Source organism: Paroedura picta, chromosome 5, assembly GCF_049243985.1.
Source record: "Paroedura picta isolate Pp20150507F chromosome 5, Ppicta_v3.0, whole genome shotgun sequence".
NCBI classification, from domain to species: Eukaryota; Metazoa; Chordata; class Lepidosauria; order Squamata; family Gekkonidae; genus Paroedura; species Paroedura picta.
In genome coordinates this window covers 73,482,235-73,507,820 of record NC_135373.1, presented here as the reverse complement: position 1 = coordinate 73,507,820, position 25,586 = coordinate 73,482,235, and the positions used below count along the sequence as shown (strand labels likewise).

The following is a 25,586-nucleotide window of genomic DNA, read 5'->3' as shown; positions in this document are numbered from 1 at the left end:
ACACCCTGTGAGCTGGCTGAGGCTGAGAGAGCCCTGATATTACTGCTTGGTCATAATAGCTTTATCAGTGCTGTGGCAAGCCCAAGGTCACCCAGCTGGCTGAATGTGGAGGAGTAGTGGGGAATCAAACCCAGCTCGCCAGATTAGAAGTCTGCACTCCTAATCACTACACCAAACTGGCTCTACATCCTAATGTTGAAAACAGTTTATGTATTTTAAAAATGCTGCTTGCTTTGACTGAAAACTATTAATGCTGCTTTTAACATGACTATAAAAATACAGTAAATGAAATAAATGGTAATTAAAATGTATTTTATTCCACTAGAGGGTAGCTTTTTTAAAACAGGATTTTATCATTGATTTACAAAGTAAATCCAATTCTTTCCTAGATTTGACCTGTTGATGATCAAATATTTTTGCTGTAATTCTTTCTCTTGGTTAAAATCTACTTTCATTGAATATCTGAATAGCAGACGTTGAAAAGTAACAAAATAGTTCTCTGGTGTTTTTTTTTTTTAATTTGTTGCATATTATTTTTGAAACCGATCTGTAAGTAGAGTTGCCAAGTCCCTCCTGGCCAGCAGCAGAAGATGGGGACAGAGAGTTGCCAGATTCAGACGGGCAAATTCCCGATGAAATGGGATGGAGCCTGTAGAGCAGGGGTAGTCAAATTGCGGCTCTCCAGATGCCCATGGACTACAATCCCCATGAGCCCCTCCCAGCAAATGCTGTCAGGGGCTCATGGGAATTGTAGTCCATGGATATCTGGAAGGCTGCAGTTTGACTACCCCTGCTGTAGAGATTAGGGACTTCAATGGAGTTAAATGCCACATTCTCTCCTCCAAAGCACTCCTTTTCTCCAGGAGAACTAAACTCTGCAGTCTGGAGATGAGCTGTAATTCTGGGGCTCCTCAGGGCCCAAGCTGTGGCTGGTATCTCTACCTCTAAGTCTGGCCATCAAAACAGTAGGCTGGTGATGAGATACCATGAGGAAGGAAACTAAGATATAAATGAAGGAGAAAAAAATGATCCTGCCCATTTCTTCATCAAAACATAAGTCCATAAAATCTATACATTGGACTTTGGAAGCATGACAAGAAACAATGCTACTATTTGCATTGCACTGATTCATTTTTGTTCAGACACTTCCTAATTCATATTCAGAAACAGGTGTAAAAATAGATTTTTTATCAATCAACTTATTCAGCAAAGCTCAAAAGAGAAACAAATATGTAGGTAAGTACACTTCATCCTTGCGTAAAATAATCTTCAGATCTACCCAGATCTACTTCTCTTACACTGAGAATCATCCAGTAATCACTTGTTTTGAACACTGATCCTCTGCTTTGGCACATAAAATATAATGTGTAGTTTCAAAGAGGATGCCAACCATGCTGCTTCCCTTTCATGTACTAGAAGAAATGCCACGGAGTATAGAAAGGGCTTGCTCCATTCTATTTGTCCCCTAAGCAGCAATGTCATCTAACAGACAGGTTGTCTCAACCAACCAGACTGAAGCAGCTGCGAGTGCTACATCTTGGCACTCTAAAGCTATTGGCTCCTCTCTGGGGAGTGGAGGGTGTTCAGTTATTAATGACCGCTGAACAGGCAGCACCATGTCAGTGTGACAACTGATCGGGTGAAGGATGCACCGCTAACCACCATGGAAACAAGGAGAAAGAAGAAGAAACGCTAGCAGGCATTTCTCTCTGTCTCCCTCCCTCCCTCCCTCCTTTTTCAGCTCCAGTGGATTGTGAGCTTCCGACAGCCAGCAACAGAGCTCTGGAAAAGTAAAGGATCTCAGCCGGCAGCACAGATTTCCTCCACATTACAGGATATATAGAAACAACCGTACTGTATGGTATCTGTGCATGCATCTCTTTGGCTCTCTCACCTTAGCATCAAGATGTGGTTACCTGAAGTAAGGAATCTAAACATGCAGGACCGTTTCAGGACTGAAACTCTTCTGATAGGGTAAGCATCTTGTTTATACTAAGTTGTACACAGTGCGGTATGCTATTGATGCCATTGCTCTCATCTTAAGTTTAAATTCTAATTGCCTCCCCCCTATCTCCACGTTTTACCCTTTTAGAGAGAAATACAAAGGAACCCCTGTATGCTTCAAACCACCCACCATCTCCACTAAATCCTCATTAATCTAATGGGTTCACCCTCCCCGCAAGATTCTCAAAGGGCTGCTTTTAGTAGCCGTAAGACAAGCAAAAAAAAAAAAAGCATTACAATAAGCAGATTCTCAATGCCTTCCAGCGCAAAATCAGCTGCACAGTTTTGCTGGGTTTGGCAAGCTATTAGAGAAGATGCTGGACAGCCTTTTTTAAAACCTCCTTCCAATGGCTGGATTACAGCAAATACCATTGTGTGTCATGTCAGGACCTAAAAGCCACTACGCACTAAGACTGAATGAGAATATCATAAACAGTTATTGAATTTCTGACAGACTACATTTTAAGGATTGAGGCAAATGACTTCCCCGTTCTCTCACACTCTCTCGCACTCTCCCTTTCTCTCTTCCACACATACATACACCCACCCACCCTTGACAATCAGGAAGACCAGTACAAATGTCTGGTTGCTAATGCAGGTGGCCACTGACACAAACAAGGTATTTTTGTAGGTTTTTTTAAAAGACAGTATTAACCAAGAGAGTTTGAATCTTTACAGTAATTAAAATTATCTCCAAATGCTTTTTCCAATAGAAGACTTTTGGTTCAGATCCTTCACAATACACCCCTTGTTGCTTCTTCTTCTTCTTCTTTTTTTAATGCTTGGGACTGTTTGCTTTTTTAAAAGGGGGGTGAGGGCTTGATTTCGACTCATTTTGCCAAGTACTGCAGCTTATAATCGTGTGTCTGGAAGGGGGAAGCATGTGTAAAGATGGAAAGAAAGAGATCTCTGAACTAGGTAAGCATATAGCCTTGGTTTGTGTGTTTCTGCAAGCATGAGAGAGGGATATAATGCACCTCATGCATGCAAAAACCTTGCTACACCCCTTAATATACATTCAGTAAAGTGAAACAACACATATAAGTAAAAGGATCATTCATAAATACAAATTAGGTTACAAAATATCACTTTGCAATCAAGGAGAGAGAACAGATGGCATCAGTTGAATATTTGGAAATGATTTTTTGACTTATTTTTACTCAGATAAATAGACCTTGTATACTTAATTTGTGGAAACAAGATGCAGCTTTTTTAGAGAGACTATGGAGTTCCACACTTCCTCGTCTGGCTTCTTCCACTCTTTCCTTTCCACACATGCCTGCTCCCCTCTGTCAAAGCAGTTATTTTCCTGGACAACTAAGCTGAAAGTTAAACCTTGGTTCTACAGGGTGCAATGCAAGGGGGGAGCACCCAAAAGCAAATCAATCCCCTTCAGCCATTTCCCCATAAATGTGTCAGGCATGGGAAACGTAACAATATGTTTGGTAAGGAGTCAATTAATTCAACTGACCTTTCTTAATGATGACAGTAAAGAAGCTCTGACAATATGCCACAGCTTTTTGATTTTCCCTCTGGAAAAAGAATGAATCTCAGGACATGTTTCCTTTTAAGATTGTACAATACAAGGTACTAAAAAATTCACTCCTACTATTGGCAAGCTTGCTTGTCATTCTTCAGAAGCTGTATAAAATCCTTTTGAAAAAGAACAAAAAAAAAATCCAAACCTAATTCATCATGTAGTGACAACACAAACAATAATCAAATCTTTCTTCTTGGGCTGATATTTAGCTCTTCCAAGTAGACCTGAATGCTTTTGCTCTCAGCTCATGCAAATATGTTACACTGCAGTAATGAAATAAATCACACCGCATTTGGGGGGGGGGGGAGTATTTAGTGCATTGTTTGCATGAAAGGAGAGGGAAATTCACATGCCGATACATACACAGGTCACTCAAGACTCATTTTTGCACAAATTCCCAAATATCATTCTCTATCTCCACTACTGTGTTATACATTTTACTCCATGCAGAATGTGCAAGATGGCTTTTGAAAATGCAGGTCATAAGAAAAATCACCCCAGAGAGAATGGCAAAACACTGGCACTTGTGTGGCTCAAAGCAACAAACAAAGTGGTCTTACTACAAATGTAACGAAGCTGTATAGGTGAGCTTTAAACAAAAAAAATTCTCCAAAGCCTCTAAGAATCACTACTTTTGCACAAACTTAGAAATTCTGTTTTCCCAGGAAAAGTCAGTTCTGTAGCAACATTAGAACTAACTCTTTGATGGGGCACATGAGTAACTAATTGATACAAAAATATTTTCAACCTATATGAAGTTACAATAGACCAGTCATACCTTGTTAAAAGAAGTTTATAAAGTGTGCTGCTAACCATAACAGAATACTTTGCTGGAGAAAGTACAAAGATGGTGGATTCTATAGTTTCAAGATTTTTTGTATGAACTTCTCATCAAAGCTAGATATGCCCTTGAGCTACGGTAGCAGAAAGTATAGATAGCAGGGAAGTGGGGTGGAGAAATGCTCTTGTTCCATTCCATCCTACCAATCTATTTTTTAAATAAAATGCATGGATGAAATCCAAACTGAAGTCTTGAATGTGGAAATAATTACAGTTTTAACTGTTTTCCCTAAACTAAATACCTGCCCACGTGCAATATTAAATATCTAAATTACAACAATTTTTGTTATAGTTTCTGCAGAAGAGCTAATTTAATAGTAACCTTGATGCCAAATAATTGTACAGCCGGTATGAAATTACATATATGAAAATAATATCAACTGGTAGGTCTGGTGTCTGTATTTGTAAGAAGTCTTTGAACTGCTTACAGTGTAAGTCCATGGGTAATTTTGTGCATCCATCATGTAATGGAACATTCTGGTGGACACACAGAAATATAATGCACCCCAGATGGAGATAATATATCCAAAAAGGACAAACTTGTAAAATGTCACAAAGGAAATGACATAGCCTAAATCATTCCTGGAATTCTTTACACAGAAAGAACTCTTAAATGTAATAAACAGCAGTCGTGCAATAACTATCTAGCCATATGCTTTAATTAGCAACAGAAAACTAAAACCAGTTTTCATGTACAGGTATCTGATAATACCATCACCATACCGGTGGGAAACGTATATTAAACCATGAAAAATGATTGAGAAATTCCATGGTAATATGAAAACTACAAGTGCTGATTTATGTCATTCAGAAAGTCATTATGTATGTTATCACTGATAAAGGGAAACAAATGGAATTTATTATAAAACCTTTTAAATGGGAAGATGTTTACAGTTTATACATTTGTAAACAGAACGATGCAAATATTGTGCTTCTTCTCCAGGTATATACTTTTGGATCAGCAGACCACTTGTTACGTCATATCAGTCAATGTATAATCTAACAACATCATACTGTTGTGTAGTTATTAGAGTTAAACTTAAGAGAACTTCATACCAATTCTAAATTAAAACCCTCTGGGAGAGTTCCATGAAGGCTTATTTCTTACTGGGATGGTTGATCGGTATCAGGGCTGTATCACTTCAGGCTACAGGTAGGGGCACACATGATGTTCCAGATCACTTCAAAAACCTTCCTAGACAGCTTTTCCCTGACATGCAAGTACAGAGAGAACTTTTTGTGCGGAGGGTGCTTCAGTCCTAAGAATGTGCTGCTTGGAGAAGTACAGGCCAGATACAAGCTGATCTCCTTTATGTGAACCTGAGTAACACACTGCAATCAATCCAAAACAGAGTCATGCCTTTCTAGAGTTCAGAAAGTCCTAACTCTGTTTAGTACTGTGCTGTCCCCTGGCACATATGAATCCCACACATGAAGCCCATCCAGCATCTTCACTATTTCTACATCCTTTATTGCCAATTCTTTGAGTTAAGATGAGCTACAAGCTCTAACAAGATGGAGGAGTGCACTAGGAAGTGAATTAATATTTAGCCGCAATTCTATGCACACTTTTGGCCAGGTTTTACAAATTATGAAGATACATCTTTATTTTTCCAGGGTAAGGTAATCTTTGGAAAAAGTTGGAACACTTTAATCAAAACAGCATTTACTGTAATAGGAGGGGGGAATCAAGACAGACCAGAAGTACTTATTGACATATGTCATGTTGTAGCCTTTTCCCCCAAGTCAGCAACACAAAAAACATTAGACCCCTTAAGTAGTCATGCCTGCTATCCTTATTAATCTTATCAACTGCTTCTGCTCCAACAATGAACATCCCACTTTATGTTAAAAATCAAACATTGTTTAAATGTGGCTAGAAATATATGCCAAAATCCTTGGCATTGTCAACTCCAGATTGAGAAATTCTTGGATATCTGAGGATAAGGTGGTGTGTGTGTGTGTGGGGGGGGGGGGAATTAGCAGGAATATGATGCCATAGAATCTGCCCTAAAGTTGCTAATCTCCAGGTAAAGCTTGGAGATCTCCCAAAATTACACCATATATCTGGATTATGGCATTTATGTCCTGCTAAATCCCCTTCCCTCCTTAAACCCTACCTTCCTCAGACTCCACCCATGAAGCTCCAGGGAATTCCTAATCCTAGCCTGCCATGCAAAGCTGCCATTTCTTCCAGGCAAACTGAGCTCTGTAGTTTTGAGATCAGTTGTATCCAAGAGAATTCCAGACCACACCTTGAAGTTGGCAACCCTATTAACAAGTGTTTATTTTCCAAGTAGAAGGAATGGTGTTACTTGGGAAACATGACCTTGTGCCCAAATCTTCTGTAACTATGTATCTTGATTAGGACAGAAAATACTCTTCCAGTCTGTGCAAACTAAGCAGCAAATTAGCATCACTGTCCAGATCTACTGCAAACTTTCAGCTCATCATTCTCCACATGTTCTCTGCCAGCTTTGGAAGGAAAAGTTGCTTTTCAGTTCCGTTCTAAACACAGTTTCATCCATCAAAGCCTGTTAACTTCAGCAGCCTTAGAAAGGTGTAACTCTGCTTAAGTGACACTGTTCTTCACTCATTAGGCCGAAATGTGACATACACTGTGCCTTCCACCAGTGGTATCCTATTCATGAGCCTCTTCCTTAGTATGAACATACAAGTAATTTAGTTTCAATCTTTCTCAATCTCATAGGCTTAACAGGATATCTCCTCCATTGAAACTGCTAATATAGTGTTCTCCATAACCATAATCACAACACCTACTATTTTATTATATTTTACAAAGCAGTTAATATATGTGTTTACTATGGGCAGCTATTTGATCTCACTTGATTACAGTTCAGTTATCAAACATATCATCATTGTCTTCTAGAGCAGGGGTAGTCAACCTGTAGTCCTCCAGATGTTCATGGACGACAGTTCCCATGAGCCTCTGTCAGCAAACACTGGCAGGGGCTCATGGTAATTTTAGACCATGGACATCTGGAGGACCACAGGTTGACTACTCCTGCTCTAGAGGCAATGATGCCATTCTTTCTTTTTCATCACCTCACATGATCCAGATTTAGGACTGTGGATGGGGTTGCCAGCTCTAGATTAGGAAATACCTGAAGAATTCAGGGGTGATAAAACCAACCAAAAAATTCAAAGGTGCACTTAATAGTTGTCTTGTTTATTTCAATATGTGACAAGGTTCTGGTATTGAATACCTTGTTCCACCTTTGCATTGTCACAGCCCATTTCATCAGCACAGACATAAATTTTGGCTTCAAAGCAGGGTAGTAACCTGCATTGCATGGATCCAGTCTGTTGTGTTAATGCAAGATGGAACAAGGTATTTGATTCCAGAACCTTGTTGCACATACTAGAATAAACAAAAACAAGTTTTAAGTGCACCTTTGAATTTTTTGTTTGGTTTTGCCAGCTATGCCAGTTTTTTTTTCTTATACTGCTGCTGTTGTAACCATTTCCTGTGTCGGCCTATAATTATATGCTTGACTTTGGGAGGTGGAGCCAGGAGGCAGTGTTGTATAATGGTACAGGGTCCACACCCACCAAAGCAGCCACATTCTTCAGAGGAACTGATTTATTTAGTCTGGTAATAGCCTGTAATTCCGGAGGATCTGCTGGTACCATCTGGGGACTGGCATCCCTAATTGGGTATAAGAGGAGTATCTTATATTATGGATTGTGCCTTTAACAGTTTGAACCATGCCAAATCATTAAATCTGAATGAGTAAGAATGTATAATCACATCATCCCATACTGAAAGAGTAAACTTTTTACAAAAGCCAGTAAAGATTAATGTCCCACCCTCATCTTCCCCTCCCATACTCCTCCTCTCTAAGAATCATTCTCAAATCTCCAGGAATTTAGCAAGCCATAATTGGCAACCCTAGACTCCCTTCTATCATCCAGGCAGACAGTTATGCAGTCCCATAGATGATTACAAGGATCTACTGATAGCTGAATTGGGGCTCAGACTTTTTGACCTGAATGTTTGTTGCTTTAAAAAAAAAGTTTTACTTAAAAAACATATATCCTCCTTTTTGTCTCTGATTCTCCCTGATAGGAGACCCAAAGCAGCTTTTTACATCCCGCCCCGCCCTACCCTGCCCTGCTGCTCCACTTAATCCTGGTTAAGATGACAGTTTGTGATGGGTCCAAGGTCACCTGGTGGGTTTCCAAAGCTGAGTGAGGTATCTGAACCAGGTTGTACCAAGACCTAGTCTAACTACTATACCACATGAGCCCTATTCTAAGGAGAGTTTGTGAAAGGCAAAACTAATCCAAGGAAACTAGTGGAGATCTTAAATTCTGTGCATCTCACATTAGTAGCAACAGTTGCCATTCACAGAAAAGGTACAGAAAAAACTGTTCCTGCTTAGGCCTCTTCAATATTTATATCTAGCTAGGTAACAGTTTTAGATAACATGTCTGTGGATCTGTTACAATCACACTGGTGAAAAAGAAAGCACTTACCAGTATCCTCTGCTGTGTGTGTATTTTTTTAAAGCATGCAAAATAAATAAATGCTAAATTTAAATGCTAAAAGGAGAAGGAAGCATTTCAAAATTTGTATTTGCCTACATTATCCCTGGAGTATTTTTTCCAGGGGGGGTCTTGTCATGTGAATAACTACTCTGCAAGGAAATATATCACAATCTACAAAACATTTTCACAGAAAAAGGTTGAATTATCAACTTTAAGTTCAGCAACAGAGTGAATTCCCTGGATATCTGGCTACCTGCATTAGGGGAAAAAATGGCTGTTTGCACAGAGCTGCATCTAGGGGCCTGGCAATCTCTGCAATGGTTTGCTGAATAAATTAGAGGCTCACAGCATACAACTTACATATGAACAGCTACCAAAAATATCCACTGGGAATTGCTTCACTACTCCACTTAAAATTGAAAGCCACAACAGTGTAGGAAGTGTTAAAGAATGGGACGCTGAAACAATTTATTTGCACTCCATAAACAGGCAGACAGTGTGGTAGAACAGAAATTATCTTTAAGGTCTAACAGAAGCTTACTATCACCATCTAGGAAGGAAGGAAGGAAGGAAGGAAGGAAGGAAGGAAGGAAGGAAGGAAGGAAGGAAGGAAGGAAGGAAGGAAGGAAGGAAGGAAGGATAGACACATTCGTGGACATACCCACGGTCTACTAGCCATAGTGACTAAAGGGAATCTCCACATTCTGAATACCGCTGATAGGAGAAGGCTTGGAAATTTAACCCTGACTTGAGTATCATGACCTAGGTGTAAACTGCATGGAGTTTTTACTCCAATCCCAGATCGATTGAGTCCCTGCCCTCTACACAGAATGCGATTTCCGTTAGGATTTGGGGTGATTTAAAGTTTCCTTTTGCAGCAAGAAAGATTGATCTGGAGTGACCCTATCTTTATTGTGCGATATCTTAGAGTGCTTAGAGAGCGGTTTTGGAAGGGTGGTTTAAAAATACATACATACATACATACATACATACATACATACATACATACATACACACACACACACACAAACAAACAAAAAATCAGTACATAAATCATACTCATTCTGCAACAACATTACTTTCTGGGTATAATAATGCTCTATAGGATTATCCTGTTAGTGTCTCTTAATTTTTCCATATCTAATTGCTATTCTCCCATTGCCCAAACACACAGGCTCCATGGCAGTTATATATTATCATCAAGGCAAAAAACTTCGCAGGACTAAAAGAAACAAGGACATTCTTATGACACTGGAGGCTAGGTGGGCTGGCAATATAATCTAGGAAGGGATCAAGAAAGTCACAACAACAGTGATTCATTTTACCTAATCTTTATCACCAGACTAGATCCTTGATCAGCCTCTCAAATGCATATTATCTTTGCCACAGTAATGAATAAACCCATACTAGGGATGGGAGTTGGAACTGGGTGAGATGATTTTTAAATTTACTCCTGCCCTGGGCATTATGGCCTAAAGTGGTAAGGGTTATATGAAAGATGAAGGGAAAGGAAATCTGAAAGCCAAAAGAGATGGAGATAACTTGAGAGAAAATGAATGATTAAGTGATAGTGGTAAACAAAAAGCGGTGATATAAATATCTCCCATCCCGCCCTTCAAATTAAATTACATTAATACCAAATTAAATTACATTAATATATACATACATGTAATATATACATACTGTGTATATCTACACAGTGATTCTCAACAAAGTTTCTCTATCCTGAAAAAAATTAATAAAATTAATTTTGAAGTGAATGTGTCTGCAGTGTGCAGCTAGATTCTCCTATCACTGGAAATTGTGCAATCCTGAATATTCGTGACCAGACAGACAAATCCAGGAGGTGGGTGATCACAATGACATGCAGATCCTACTAAAATCTGCATTCATTTTGGTTATTCATTTTGGACTAAAAGCTCACCGGAATCTGCTTGAAAATGCAGAATTTAAATGTTGACAAGGCTTGTAGCAATAGTAGAGGGCAGCTGAGGAGGTGCAGAATGCTGCTTTTCCATGGGAGCATGCAGCTCAATAGATATAACCAGATTTTGGGACACGCTTGAGTTTCAGTACTTCTCACTTTAGAAAGGGAAAAAAGCCCTGATTTCAGTCGTTTTACCTGGCTCACACTTAGAAGTTGCACATCCCACTCAATTGGAACCTAGATGCAAAGAAGCGTGGGCCTTTATATTAGCTGTTCATATTGCAGTGGCAATTGTCTGCAAGGTGTCACAGAGTAGAAAGGAAAGTACTGAGCACCAAAGTTCAGGGGCCAAAATGGGGATTCTACAGAGAGTAGAAAAATCAGCAAAATAATTGTAGCAAGCATCTTCTGGGAGCAAGGACAATTGAGCTGCTTGATCTGTAGACCTGGAGAGTTAAAGTCCCTGTTCCTTTTCTCCAGAAAACTAGAACAAGTTTTTTTTAATCTTGCAAAGCTTTCTTGATCTTCTTAAACCTCTGCCTTTTTTCCAAAGAAAAGGTAACTGGAGGCAACAAGCAGGATTTAGTCTCAAGCACCCCCAGCTTTTTAGAATACTGTATAAACCTTTCCTCAAGAAAACATCCCAGCAAATATTAACTTTCCCTCACATTTTAACAGATAAGTTTCCAAAGAGTTCACCTTCTGACACATGCAAGAGGGACCCACTTTTCTTTCTGTTTATTTATTTCTAAATGTATATGCCACTCCTCTTGAGCCAATCATCTCAGGGTAGTGTACAACATTAAAACATACAAAGTTCTGTGATGATAAAACATTAAAATAATTTAAAACCTCATACCAGTCACAATGGAATTTCACCAACTTTAAATAGTCATGTTTGGAAGGAGTGAGGCAGAGGTGGGGCATATAAGGAAGGCCCTGCCAAATTGCATTGGTGAGTTTCCTCTGGCCTCAATCATGAGCTTGGCTGAAGAGCTCCATCTTGCAGGCCCTGCAGAACTCTGTGAGTTGGGAGCTCATTCTATCAAGCGGGGGCAAAGGGCCAAGAAAGCCCTGGCCTGGTTTGAGGCTGAGCATACTTCTTTGAGGCCAGGGACTCCTAACCATTTGGTATTGGCTGATCGTAGCTCTCTCCAGGGGATGTACTCCAACAGGCAGACCCTGTCTTTCTTTGATCTTCTGCTAATTCAGATACAGGGTGCAGCTATATCTACTATTCCATTTTTCTGTTATATGCTAATGGAAAACATAATTTGTACCTGCATATAGCAAGACAAACATGACAGGTTGAAACAAACAGACAAACGGACACCAGCCTTTGGTTCAAATCTTACAATCTGCAGAATTTCCTTTTGCCATTTTTCTTTTAAAAGACTATCATCACATGATTCACAATAAGAACAATCCAGAAGATATTATAAAGTAAGTTCTTACTTGCAGCTAATACAATGACCCCACTTTGGCCTCACCTAACTGTAGAAATGGCTGCTTCTCAAGGAAGACCTCTAACCATAATACAAAATTAAATGAAGTCTGTTTTTAAATAAGTGTCTCCCACAAGACCAGGGGGAAATATGTAAATGACTTAATCACATGAGGTGCAACCCAATATATAATCCTTTTCTATAGGACAGGCACTGAAAAGGTTGCTGATGCTATGGTCAAGATCTGCAAGATTAACCTGTGAAACAAGATTGGATTATTTAAATGGTACTCTAGCTGCACAGCCATAAGCCTACTCCCTCTCTATGGCCCATTATGCACGGCCGCCAAAACGGCGATTTCGGGTCACATGGAAAACGCGGAGGGGGAAGACGCGACGCACACCGGTTATGCACGGGGCAGGGTGCAACGGCGGCAAAACCCAGGGTAACCGATTATGCATGCGGCGATCCAGGCGCCGCTTCTGGATGCGCCCCGGTCACCCGGAAGCTGCGCTTTCTTCCGCGTTTCACTGACGCGGCTTTTTCGGCGGCATGCACCGAAGCTGCGGCCGGTTGCAGCTGGCTCCGTGCATTATCGGTGATTTTAGTCGCCGCCATTCCACCCCGAATGTGCGCTAAAACCCCCGTGCATAATGGGTCTATATGAGTATTTCTCTCCTTCCCGTTGTCCATGTGGACTATGGCTGATTTTGTACACCAAACAATATTGTTTCAAACTATGCTATCTCCAAGATGAATTGTGGTTTCCTAAAATGAAATCCTCCTTAAAATCACCTCTGGCATTCATTAACTGTGTTGGTTTCTTTTTCCTCATTGGCAACATGTTACGCAGTTCTGTGAAGAAGCTAATTACTGGGGAATTTTATACTAAAACCAAATAACAAACTACTGTTTTGAGCTCTCACCACTAGTTTCAGTAGACAAAGAGACCAATACTTGCAGGAAGGACCCTTCTTTTCTCTCCTTTAATGGTTGTGTACATCACTTTGCCTTCTGGAAATCTTTTCAATTTGGTTTGACCCAGTTTCAGTTTGTGAGATTATATTTCAGAAGTAAGGAACCCTTCAGACCTCTGAGGTCCATTCATTTTTCTAAGAGCTAGCTGCCTGATTTCCATAGTGTTTAGAGACATAAACAAAATAACAGTGAATACGGTTGGGGTTTATGGGGTTTAAGGCTGAACCAAGCCATGATGGCAAAGATAATTCACTCTTCTGTTTTTCTACAAATATTCAAAGAGACACAGGGAGGAAAATCTTAGACCTTTTGTGGCTGATGAAATAAATACTATAATCAAAGGAGGTTGTGTAAAGCAGTCTATTTCCTTGAAGGAGAATTTGAGATTTTTAAAAGGTACAAAATATTCTGTCCTAAAATAGCAGAAAGGACTGCTTGATCCTATGGTTCCACCTATGGGCTATGGGGTTATAAAAACAAGAAAGAAGCCTTTCAAATAATTAATACGGATCAGTCCTAGTTAATCTCTTATTGAAAAGTGCCAGGTCCAGAACAATTGTACATAGGTTATCTTCTCATTTTGTTCAGAATAAAACAAACCAAAGTCCTAGAAATCTGACTCTTGTTTTCTGGTTTATCTCCCCACTCCCCTCCTGTGTCAGGCTTTCAGGGCTCATACAGTCTGTTCCCAGGAAGCTGAAGGTGTCCTTCATTATGCTATCTCTTATTCTACCAGCTAAGGCTCCAGTGAGTAGTTTCGACCACTAGGTTTTGTTTTGTTCCAGCTGTCCTTTGAAGATAAAAGCTCTTCTGCCATGGGAATAGCTAATGGCAGGAAATTGGTTTGTCAGTAGGGGGAAGGGGGTATCTATATGTACCCAAAGATTGGCAAAGCCAGTTGTTCTTAGCAATAGACTTCTATCATGATACTTCCAGATGCAACTTCATGGATATAATAAAACAACTCTGAACTCTTTTCTATAAAGAATGTCTCAGTTGTCTTACATCTCATGAGGCTGCTGTCTTGGTTTGTGACAGTTTTCTAAGAACCACTATAACTTCTCTTCACCAGGGTTCGTGAAGCCACGCCAATCATGGTAGAAGTTGCTGCTTTGGTCTAAGTGGATAATCTCTCTGGGTATCCATTCAGCATGAGTGCTATCAAGGGGCAAACCATCTTACCTCTTGAATGGGAGGTGCCCTGAATTCTTTTCGATAATGTCAGAGTTGTCTTGCATATCATGAGAGAGTAGCCTTGCTTCATGACAGTTAGATTCTTTATTACTGAAATGATATTCCAGTAGTGATACTGTACAGCCAGCTGGTTCAAGAGCTAGTGGTATACAAATTTAATAATAAATGAAATAAATAAAAATTATCAAAGGATTATGCTGCTGGCAAAGACTGGCAGACTCCAAATACAACATAATGAACAGGATCTGTGAACAGATCCCAAAGTCTGTGATGGAGACAGCATGCTTTCAAATCATATCTTTCCCTTCTTCATAATTCGTTAAGGGCTAAGTGGGCGGGACCAGTCCGGGTGAGGGGCCAATCGTGCCTTCCGATTGGCCCCTCACCAGGACACACAGCAGTTCTAGTCAATTGGGTGAGCACAATCTAGGCCCTCACCTGGATAGGCAAGAAAGGCTTCTAGGCCCTCACCAGAAAGTGATAGGGAAGCAGCAGGACACCATGAGTAAAGAAGGAGGCCTTCCCCTTGGGCCTAGAAGCACACCCAGGGCCTTGAAGCCCACACCGGGGGGGGGGGAAGCAGGCCTTCCCACCGGGCCCAGAAACACCACACCTAGAGGCAATGCCACCTCTATGTGTCTGCTGGGCGGCCACGGCGAGGGAGGGGGCCTTTCAAAGCCCATTCTCATGAACAGGCTTTGAATCTAGTCTACATACATAAAGAGTGATTCATACTTCTGACAACATGCTGAAGGTTCCAAGATTCCTGTTGGTGGAATCTCCCCTCCCCCAGGGCCTATTTCTGCTGTTGCTCAGGGTTCCACATACCCCTCCTCCCTTCAGGCCTGCTATGAAGGGAGCCTCTAAGAGCCCCTGTCAGAGGTGAGGGACGCATTTCCAAGAGCAACACAGGGGAGCCTGTATGCATCTCTTTAGAGGGGGGAAAGCCTTCCCCTTCTGCCTAATGGTAGGCTGACAAGGATGCCTCAAAAAAACCCACAAAAAATCCCCATCTCACTCAAAATAATGCTGTGGCCAGCCTCTCTGCTTGAGGGCAGATGCTGCCAAGCCATGCATGTATCTTTTCCACAACTCTCTGAACATTTGAGGCCTACCAGGTAAGGTTTTTGTGCAGATGAAACTGGGTGCTGTTGCAAGGGTTCTTTGGCCTCCTGCTTCATCTGAAAAACAACCCTGTATAATAGGTGTCAAGTATTTCATCTCCACAACAACCTACATGGGAGGCCTTAAATGTTTCTTCTGCACCATTACCCTGTTCACCCTCCAAAGCAGCTGTTTATGCCCGGGGAGCTGATCTTTATACTCTGCAGGTGAGCTGTAATTCCAGGAACTCTCCAGGCCACACCTGAAGGTTTACTACCCTGGGGTTGGGAATATTCCTTGAGGTTTGGAGGTGGGACTTCAAAATGGTATAATGCCTCAAAGTCTACCCTCCAAAGCAATCATTTTTGCTTATGAAGCTGATCCTTATAATCTGGAGCAGCAATTCCAGGAGTTCTCCAGGCCCCACCTGGAGGTTGGCTACCTCTGAAATGGAAATATTCCTGGAGGTTTGGAGGAGGGCCTTAAAATGGTACAATGCCTCAGAGTCCAACTTCCAAAGTAGCCATTTTTGCCTCTGAGCTAATAATTATAATCTAGAGATGAGCAGTGATAGTAGAGATGGTGGTAGAGACTTGCAGACTGAGGTTGAGGTGGAGTGGTGCAGGTGTGTCCTGCCTGGGCTATGGGCTTTAACCAGCCCTTGCCAGCAACTGTTTGTATTTTGGGGTGCAAACAGATAGACAGACACACCAGCATAATTATAGCCTGAAACTGTAAATGGTGAACAAGTAAATGGCTGGAGAGACACAGGAAATGAAGTGACTTTTCTCAAGCTTGGCCTAGTAAATAAGAACCAGTATTTTCCAGGAAGGTCCTATGAAGTCAAAGGCACAAGTGGTCAAGAATTTCAAGTGGAGTTAGCTTGACAGGAAAGTAGACAGTGAGACTTGGGGGGAACTAGGTGATCGACTATTATTAGACAATGACTTGGCCTTGCAGACAACAGGAACTGCAGTTGCTAGTAGTAGGCCTCAGCCTTCAGAAGGGCAGACATCACCAGCCAAGCAACAGAGTGTGCTCACCAAAGGGTGTCTGTGGCCATGTGCATTCCTTCTGAAGGGGTATATGTGAGGGGGGAGAGCTCTCCCTTCATCCTAACTGCCTGGAGATGAGCTGAATGTCTAGCAGATCCTCAGACCGCACCTGAAGCATGGCTTCCCTAAACTTCAGCGGGATACCATGCTACAGAGTCACCCCTCCAAAGCAGCCATTTTTGCCTGGGGAGATTATTCTGGAGATTAGCAGCAATTCCAGGAGATCTCCAGGCCCCACCTGGAGGCTGGCTGTCCCTGGTCTGGAAATATTCTTTCAGGTTTGGAATTGGGGCCTCCACAGTCACCTAACCAGCCACACAGCACCCCCTGACCTATTTCAGGTCAAGCAAACATTGCAGAGAAGAGGCAAGGTTGCCAGATTGTTGTAGATTCATATTCTGGAATTCCACACTACCTAGGTGTACAGAAACATGACAAGGGTCAAAACTGCTATGCACAGAGAGACCTTCTCTTAGAGTTGCCAGCTTCCAAGTAAGGCACTAAACCCACACCAAACCATGAGGTAGTGCCTGTTGCATCACAGAACGCAACGGGCTTTACTACTAGTCCTTACCATATGTTCTCCTGAATATTTGTGAAAAGCCTCTGTAGGAGGAGTGCTGCCCAGGACAAGATCTGCTGTCCAGCCTGCACTTCCACCTGAACGGGCTAATCCAGGTGCCCAGCAAAGCTGAGTACGACCAGATTGGGCTGACCCCTGGTGCGCCGAACTCCAGAAGCCGCCTGCGAGATGCTTTCACAGTCTCGCGTGCAGACCCTGCCTGGCAGCCAGGGACGGCAGCTTCAGCCGCGAACTGCGCACCTGCCCACCGTGCTTCCCACCGTGCACCTGCCCACATGGCTGATGCTACCCTCCACCCACCAACCTGCCGAAACACGGGCTCGCCTGCCACCATTAGAGGCTGCAACCACCTCGCCCCGCCAGCATGCCTCCCACCTTGCCTGATGCTTATGAGCCCACTCGACTGCGGGCCCCTCTGCCTAGCAGTTAGCAAAAACAGGAAATCGCTCAGCGGCTGCATCACCCATGAGTGCCTTGCCTCACCAGCATGCCTCCCACCTCGCCCGACGCTCGCAAGCCCACGCGGCTGTGGACCCCTCAACACAGCAGCCAGCGAGGACAGACGATCGCTCGACGGCTGCTTTGCCCACAAGCACCTTGCTCCGCCAGCATGCCTCCCATCTTGCCCTCTGCTCACGAGCCCATGCAGCGGCGGGCCCCTCAGCCCAGCAGCCAGCAACACCAGGAGATTGCTTGGCAGCTGTGTCGACTGCTAGTGGCTCTCCCAGCCATGAGCCGCTCATGACACCTCCAGCCCGGCCCCTTCCTCTCCACTGCCCCAACTGCTCTGCCACTACCCGCTGGCAGCGTCACATGAGCCGACTCCTGCCCCTTCATCCTGGCTGCCTCCGGACAGTGTCCCTGAGTGCTGAGTTCACCCTCGACTCGGGGAGGGGGGAGCTGCTGCTAGTGCCCGTTGCATTCCTGCATGCAACGGGCTTGACGGCTAGTAAACATATAAAAGTTCATTTAATTCTTTGCTTGGGCCAGTTCACACAACCAAACTGTCCCTGTTCATGTTCTGTCTGAAGTGTTTGCCTTGACCTTAACCTTCCATAAGATCAGCTCACCAGAACAGTTTAGTTATTCAGTCAGAAAATGGCCTCTCTCATAAAACAAAAACACTAAACAGAACAGGATTTCAGAAGAAAGATTACTCAAAAGTCAAAAGACCTGACTTCAAGAACCAAAAAGAAGCAATGCTCTTCCACTCTTACAACTGCCAGGTTTTCAGTTAATATGTTTCTGGATAATTGGGTGTTGATGAGATTCAGAAAATAACTGTGCAAGAAGTCAGCAAATGGAACAGTCTACTGTTACTATAAGTATTAAACTCTCAGTGAAGGATAGCTATCTTCTTCAATATTTAATAACTTGCCAGGCCTGGGAAAAATCAAGAAGAATTAAAATCATATTTCATAATAAGTATGGGAAACCATCAACACACTGGCTATATTGGTGGAGCTGTCATGTATTAAATGAGGAACTGAACAGCATTCTTATAGATTTTGATATCAGACATTTCATTGCAGTGTAATGAAAAATACTATAATCACAATCATGTTTTTTTTAAATCAGGTATTACGTCTCAGTAATGTTACCTTTCTAATTTAAAAAATATATTCATTTGCTTCAAAATGTGTTTAAAAACTCATTCGTCATTTGTACATATGTCAATGATCGTCCAGTATAACTTACCCTCGCAACAATTTTCTCAATGTTCAGTTACCCTTATTATTTGTTTTATTTTTTAGTTTTCTCCATTTATACCCTGAATTTGTCCCTGACACCCAATTTTTTACACACCATTGCTTCCCCTCTTGCATAGAGGAAGAGTATAACTAGCACATGGTCTCCCAACAAACTTCCATGGAAGAGTGAGGGTTCAAAACCTAGGTCTCCCAGATCTCAGTCTGACACTCTAACCACTACAGCATGCTGCTTTTCCATTAATAGACTGTACATGCTGATTTTCCTGGCACTCCAGAAACTCTTGTACTAGGCATTACTAATTCTCAACCAGTTACAAAACTGCATCAGTCTGTGAGCGCTTCAAATCATACAAAGGACAAAGCACAGTGAGAACATGGGTATGTGTTATATTTCAGATGTGACATATCTAACAGTTTTAACTTATGAAACTGAGTTCTCTAGAAATTTTTCAAACTGGAGCTGGCAGCCCTATACACTACCCTGTAGATCCCTTTCCAGTGACAACTGGCCAGGGAATGTGAAAAATCAATAGGAGTTGCTTTGAATACCATCCAGCTGGATGATACAAGATTGTATTTCAATGGGATATTAGGACCACAGGATTCCATACTGTGATAACATTTATATTAAGGGCTCGTGTCTATGCCAGCCTTTGCTTCTCTGTTTGCAACATTTGTGGTTTTTGGTAAAGCAGTCAATAAATTGATGCTGCTTTGCACGTTAATATATCCCAAGGCTGCAATGAGCATTAGGATGGGTATATCTGCTGGAGAATCTCGCCAATTTAAACTGAAACTTGTGCCAAGTATGTTTCTCAATTGGAGCTGCTGCCAAATTGGCGATTCATCTGGTTTTCACTATAATGATAATATAAAGGATCTAAGCAAGACAACTAGGAAGAATCGCATGCATTATAAAATAATGTCATACAGCTCGTTCATATTCATTGATCTCCCCCTTCTTATTTTTGGTATAGATCCCTATATAGAGGAGCTAAAAGTAGCATCAAAGGCATTAGATCTAATGGAAGCAAAACCCCAGAATAGCAATGGTGCTTCCCAGGCAAAAGGAGGTGTTTGTGGCTTAGGACTGCCTGGAAGCAATGACCTGAATATCTTCTTCCCATAGAAATGGGGCTGTCTCACTTGTAAGGAAGCCTGTGTAAACTCAGACACACTCTCCTCTCTTATACTTCAGCAGACATAATAGTCCCAGACAAAATTTAATGTAGAACAATATAGGAACAATTCATTTCTGTAATATATTTCAGGCTTCAGGAGCAGCAACTCCCACAAATAAAACCGGAGCAGGCATTGTTGGAACAGTTAGAAGTGGAGGTACCTCAGATGTCTTCTTCTGGACCATACAGGAAATTTTTGTGCTGATCTTTATTGGTTTTTACTGCCTCACAGAACCAGAGCCCATAGCAGAAAGGAAAGATGGGCAGTAGCACTCTTAGTGACTTAACTCCAAGATGGGGTGCCAGAATCACTGCTACCCATGGCTGGCCCCCATGCTGTGGAAAGCAAGTGACCCTTACCCCATGTGGAACCATCAATGCCCCCAAAAGCCAGCTGTGTAATCTTCAGGCAAGGCAGGTACAAGTGGTGGTAGGCTGCTCTGCATCTTTCCCCATTCTTGGGGGGTGGAAGTGGACAGTCTGTGCTGGAGCAGCTACCCCTGCTGCCCACTGACTAAGCCTGCCACAAGGATGTGTGAATTAGCAATTTTACTAAAGGGCAATCATAGGAGATCTTTGCAAAGTAGAAAACAACAATGAGAAAGCATAATACTTTGGGGGAGGTTATTTCTGTCTGGGGCAGAATGGATGGCTATCGAGTTTAGAACGCCTGCCATTCTTCTATGTCAACCTTTGCTGAGGTTTGCTTATCTGGGTGTTTGCTTATCTGGGTGTTTATCTGTGTTAAAAGGGACCAGCACTCTTACAATTAGAATGACAACAGCAGACAGCACTGTCTAAACTGAGATGTGGATTTTTGTTAATTTGCATCAGTTATATTTATCAGTAAGAAGGGAACAGAAAGAGGAAGGTAGACACAATGTTTCTTTTCCAGCCCTGCAATTTGGAATATTTTGTTTTTCATTTTACTGGGATGGAAATTGTGCGCTTTCCATAAAAATTATGATCCATAATGGTTATACTCCAAAATAAATTTTACTTAAAAAGGGACAGAATTCAGAGAGTAGAAGTTTTAAAAACTGCAGATAATTTAGAAATAAACCCTTCTTTCCTGTTTAATAATTATAATAAGTAAACCTTTCAGCATGTTTCCCAGTATGAACTATGAAATTTCTTCTGGAAACATCAGCCAAGACGGCATTCATTCACAAAAAAATAGCTTCCATTTCTTTTGAGTAAACGCTGGGTTTTTTTCCACTGTGTTAATTCCACTTCCTGTATATAGTAGAGACAATAGCATCCATTCTGTACCCATGACCCAGCAGCTTTTTCTTAAGTGAATGTTTTAGCTGAACAATGGAGACGTTTCACTAAAGAAGAGGAGGTCCAGATGAGATTCTATCAAGCTAATATTTGTTCTTTGGTCTGTTTACTCAAACTATGGCCTAATCATTAATTATTACAGCTGCTTACACAATATAATTAACATAAAGAGATATCCACATAAAAGATTTTCACCTGCCATTTTCCATTCCTGAGCTTAAAATAGAAAATGCTGGAAAAACAGCATTAAAAAAAGTGTTTTGAATGAGATTCCTTGTACAATATTTACACGTTCTGTAAGATTAGTTGGATAATCTAAAATAAGAGCTGCAAGGTACCTCTAAGCACATTCAAAGAAGCTTGAGCTGAAGAAACATATGAAGCTGCTTTCATGGCATTGTCCTGTCTGGGACCGTATTGTCGACTTTGACTGGCAGTCACCCTCCAGAGTCAGATGTTTAAAGGTGCTATCTGATTCTGGAATTGAACCTGGGATGATCTGCATACAAAATAAGGGCATTTCTGCACCCTCTAAATATAGCGTAATGCTTATCTTAAGTAGTCATTATATTTTGGCCCCTCCACGTGATGTTGCCAGTGTCTGGCCAGCTACATCCTCCATTTTAAAGTGCTAGTTGGTGAATCCCAAAAAGTGGGTTCACCAACATTTGTAGCACTACCTAATGGAGAGCAGCCAGCAGGCTACCAACCAAAGAAAGGTATGGAGGCTCAAATGCACAAGGCTCCTGCCTTATCCCTGCTCCCGCCCCCCTCTTCCGGTGGACAAGCGTGCAGGCAATGCCAGAAGTTTTCTCCAATGCCTCTCCTTTGAAGAAGCCTCCCCATCAGATCACACGGGAGAGTGTGTGTGCGCGTGCGAGGGGAGAGGCAGCGGCAGCAGAATGGAGGGTTTTTTTTTCAAGTGAACTGCCTGGAACTATGAATAGTCATTCAATTGTACTGGCAAGGGTAAAAAAAATATCCCCAAAGTTGTAGTACAAAACATGCCACTCTAAGCTCCCCCCCCAAAAAAAAAACAGGAATGAGATTTATTTTTAAAAGAAGCAAGCCTCATCATTCCATAAGCAGTGGCAATAAAGAAGCATTATGCATCTATGATGGACTTCTAATCCATCTATGATTAGATGCATAGTCGTTTCAATGAACTACTGATTTTTTTTAAAAAATAGCGGTCATCATGGGCTCTTCAAAGCAAGGAGAGAGTGGATTGGCTGCCTGGCTTGAGTGAAAGGTGGAAGAGAGTCCCATGTAACTCTCGTTGCTCACTTTCGCCATTACCAGCAGCACTTGTGGAGGGGAAGAAGTGCGAAATGGCAGCAGAGAAAAGAGAGACAGCAAAAAAGGTTAGGAACGGCCGGGAGGTGCAATTATATGTAGCGTTATGCCACTCAGCTGGTGTGACACTATTTTTACCCATGTGCAGAAATACCCTAAGTGTTCAGCCTCTGAGCTGTGAGCCCTCCTCCCCAGCAGGGGGACTTCACTCTACACCCTTCAACCTCCTTTCAAACTACCTGTCAGTGTCACCTGAATTCAGCTGGAATTAGCCTACTGGAATTCAATTATTCAGTCTACTAAGTTTCCTGAGCACACAACCATATGTGGGTTGAGATTAAATCATGAATGCAGGCAGCACAAAATCAGTGATCAATGTTCCATCTTGTCATATAGTATAACAAGGGAGCATTGTCAACATTTTTCTCTCTAAGGAAATTACTTTGGCTACCCAGTGTTGATTCTAACATGAAAAACATGACTAAATTAAAGCCCACAGTACAGTGTTCAGCAGCAAGTTACATTTTTCATGCCTTTTACTCTCGCTTACTCACATCAACCTGTTTCCTTAGCAACTACCACATGTAACTCAAGCTCATCTTTGCATTTCAGTTGGGCATCAATGTAAGATGCACTGCTGTTACTAGCAATTTGGAATACTTCCTGAGGATGCAGCACACTTTTATAAAGAGAAATTCATAAAAAGGATACAATCATCAAGTCTGGTGGTTCTTTCTCCTCATTCCTTTTTGCTGTGCTCTGCCATAGAATTATACAATCAGTACCTGATTATATATCACTCCTTTCCCCTGTATTCATGTTTAAATAGAACCACACAATATTATAACAGCTTACTGTGAGTAGTGGGGAAGAGAAAAACAAGTTCAAGTACTGTAGGATTTTACTTTGAGGCTGTAATGAGTGTATTTGGCATGCAAATAGAAAGGAAAGGTGATCACCTCCTGCCCCACATGTGTTCCAGAAGATTCTATGACACATTATGCATGGCAGTAGCCATGCCAGACTGCTGCCAGGCATTGCGCCGGGGCAGCATGCCCCAGTGCTTCCTGTGTACACACGGGGGAGGGAGTCCCCCAGAGTATGGGCTGCCCCGGCGTTTCTTTTCTTTATCGAAGAAATGTAAACATGAGGTAATTTTTCCTATGTTGTTGTCAGCCATTCAGTCATGTCCAGTGGCCATCCCAGTCACATTCAACCACTGTGCCCTTTCTCAGCCTGATTTCTTTTTTTCCATTGACCAATTCTAGCATAATTGCTTTCTCCATTGAATCACATGATATGGCCAAAATAAGTGAGCCAGAGTTTCGTGATTTTGCCTACCAATGATTAATCAGACTTTATGTGCTGTAGTATTTCCTTGTTTGTGACTTTTGCTGTCTGTGGAACCCACAGAAGCCTTTTCCAACACCAGAGTTCAAATGAATTAATTCTTCTCTTGCCCAATTTTACATCATCCAACTTTCACAGCCATAAGTGGCTAATGGAAATATGATGGATCTAACTAATCTATATTGGGTAGTCAGGTTTATATCCTTGCTTTTCCATGCTCGGTTCAAGCTCATCATTGCTGAGTGACCCAGAACAACTTGATGTTTTATTTCCATACCACAATTGCCACTCAACTCAATTTGTGATCCAAGAAAAATGAACTATTGAACGCATTCAATTTTTTCACCATCAATTGTTATTGTGACATGTCTGTTTTTGGCAGTGGTCATTATTTCTGCCTTTTTAGTGTTTAAGAAAAGGCCAAATTTCATTCTTACTTCAATTACCTTTGTAATCAGCTGTTCTAGGCCTTCTTTAGTTTATGACAGGAGGGTAGTATCATCAGCATACCAAAGATTATTTATATTCCTTCCTCCAATCTTAATTCCAGTGTTTGATTCTTTGAGTTCAATCTTTCTCATAATGTTTCCAGCATACAAGTTAAACAGGAAGGGGCAGAATACAACCATGGCACACTCTTTTCTCTATTTTGAACCAGTCAGTATCACCAAATGGCTTTCTTGGTTTGCCTGGAGCAATTGCATAAGTTTGATCAAATGTACTGGCACCCCCCCCCCCCCAATTTTGCAGGGCTTCCCACACTTTGTTGTGATCCACACAATCAGAAGCTTTCTTGTACTCAGTAAAGCAAATGTAGACATCCTTCTGATATTCCTGTGACTTTCCCAAAATCCAGCATAGGATTGCTGTGTGATCGTGAGCCAGTTTGAACAGCTGGTCATTCTCTTTAAATGGTTGTTGCTATGGGTTGTTGTATGGTTTTGAGCATGATCTTACTAGGATGAAAAATGATGGCTACATCTTCACAGATATATGGTTGGGGGGGATGGCAAGGGGGAGGGTACTATGACCTGATGCAAGGGGAATAAAAGGAGGTGGGTTGGGGATGGGAGGGGATTTTTAATTGTTTAGCTGGTTTTATGTCATGTTGTGATTCACCATGATCCAGCTGTGCTGGGAACAGCAGAATATAAATGTAATAGGTAGACGGATTGAACACAAGGTGAAAAATTTGCAAACCCAATTATAGATTGGGAGGGTCCAATTAGTTTTGGTTTAAGGATCATGTTATCACCATGTAAAAAAGGTAAAGGTATCCCCTGTGCAAGCACCGGGTCATGTCTGACCCTTGGGGTGATGCCCTCTAGCGTTTTCATGGCAGACTCAATACAGGGTGGTTTGCCAGTGCCTTCCCCAGTCATTACCATTTACCCCCCAGCAAGCTGGGTACTCATTTTACCGACCTCGGAAGGATGGAAGGCTGAGTCAACCTTGAGCCGGCTGCTGGGATTGAACTCCCAGCCTCATGGGCAGAGCTTCAGATAGCATGTCGCTGCCTTACCACTCTGCGCCACAAGACGCTCATTATCACCATGTACTGATAGCCAATTAAATAATGGA

General features: G+C 41.9%; 2 protein-coding genes across 3 annotated transcripts in view; one reads left to right on the top strand and one right to left on the bottom strand.

Annotated features, from left to right (window-relative positions):
• IMMP2L (inner mitochondrial membrane peptidase subunit 2) overlaps positions 1-25,586 on the bottom strand; it is a 591,726-nt gene that overhangs the window by 319,151 nt on the left and 246,989 nt on the right. The window lies entirely within an intron of this gene.
• The window catches only part of LRRN3 (leucine rich repeat neuronal 3), a 57,367-nt gene continuing 33,360 nt past the window's right edge, over positions 1,580-25,586 (top strand). Inside the window, exon 1 of the mRNA XM_077338514.1 lies at positions 1,580-1,974. The gene's annotated coding sequence lies outside the window, so the exon portion shown is untranslated. The remainder of the gene's footprint in view (positions 1,975-25,586) is intronic.